The 1,579-nt window shown below is 30.2% G+C and overlaps 1 protein-coding gene across 1 annotated transcript in view; it reads right to left on the bottom strand.

Moving 5' to 3' along the window:
* Positions 1–1,579, bottom strand: part of LOC102678251 — a 22,448-nt gene that overhangs the window by 4,873 nt on the left and 15,996 nt on the right. The window lies entirely within an intron of this gene.

The raw sequence follows: 1,579 nt of genomic DNA, 5'->3' as shown, positions 1-1,579 counted from the left end.
AAAAAAAAAAAAAACGGTGTAAAAATCAAATTTAAATATAGTTGTGTCCTATGATAATATTGATTCTGATATGTATCGTTACGTGCAGTATTTTTAAATTGTCAATAGCACAGATTATTTTTTGCAAACTCTTTTCTATTTTCAAACTGTGGTGGAAATTAATTGAATTAAAGAAGCGGATTTATAACAGAATTTATAATTTTTCACGGCACGATATAACTCTTAATTTAAATAAAGTTAATTAACACGTCACCGCCGTCATGATAGTCATCAGAGATGGATGTGTTGAGATAGTATAATATTGTAATTACTTATGCGGACGTGATTGCGACTACTATGTTTAATAAAAGCGAGTAATAATAAGATAAGTATAAAATAGTTATTTATAACTGTTATGATATTTTCACGTTGAGCAATAATATAAATTTAACCGTGTTTTCCTCATTTTCAACGTAGCATCCGATCTGCTGATGGATGAAAAATCGGGTGAAATATATCTAAGAATATATAATCTGTTAAATCAAAATTATGCAGCAAGATAAAATCACACTTCTTTTCTACGAACAGTTTTGAAAATAGTTTCGTTCCAAACTTCGTATATAAAAATATCTCAAAAGTATAATTTTTTTCCTAGTTTTAAGTCTTTCTTTTTTCCCAATAATATTTTAATCGCAACGCATTTTTTTTGAGAATTTTTCACTATTAACATATAGATTAAAAAAATTTCTTCAAATCTCAATTAAATCCAATTCAAGCTTCTTCCTTTTTTGTTTGTTTCTTTTTTTTTCTTTTTCCTTTTTTTTTTTCTTGGAAAAATATCTGATGAGATATTATCGAATTCTCTTTTAGTTTCTCTCTTTTCTCGAATGCATCATAATTATGAAATATTTCCTGGAAATGTCTCTATTTAAATACAGATTAAAAAATCTCTTGATATAATCTAGATCTACGACTTCCTTTTCCTCTCTTTGATAACATTAAGATATTACCAGAAATTTTCACTATCAACTTAAATTTCTTTAGGAAACTCTATTTTACGTGTTAAAGAAAGATTACACGATATATATCGTAAATATAACAAATAACGAACTAAGGATCAGAACAAAAGGATGACAAATTCGAGAATCTTTCCCTTTGAAATCATCAAACATAATTTTGCCTCTTCGAATACACGCAAATTATCATCTTTTTTGACCCAAAATTCAATCCAATCTTCATTCGATAATATATTTAAAAAGAAAAGAAGGGAAGAATTACGCTTAATAAACCGTAAATTCGAGAAAAGACCCCAATTTCACAAATTTCACAAACTCCAACTCGTTCCTCTGACATTATCTCGAAAACGTTCCGTTCCAAAAGGAAGCACACGTACGTTGTTACTTACATATTCCAAACGTGTGTTCAAATCTCTCTAGGTGCGGTAGCACAGTGCTCGATGTGCTCGTTCCACTTTTCAAGCGGTCCGTTCGCAAAACTTATCTCTTCCGCGTGCAAACGTGTTCTCTAATCTCCCTCTTTCATCCACTCAGTTTCCTTTTGTCCGTGCACACGATGAATTCTCGTTGGAAATCAGCAGCGA

This window comes from Apis dorsata, unplaced genomic scaffold, assembly GCF_000469605.1.
Source record: "Apis dorsata unplaced genomic scaffold, Apis dorsata 1.3 scaffold_220, whole genome shotgun sequence".
NCBI lineage: Eukaryota > Metazoa > Arthropoda > Insecta > Hymenoptera > Apidae > Apis > Apis dorsata.
The sequence above is the reverse complement of the archived record's forward strand: the minus strand, read 5'-3'. Positions and strand labels throughout refer to the sequence as shown.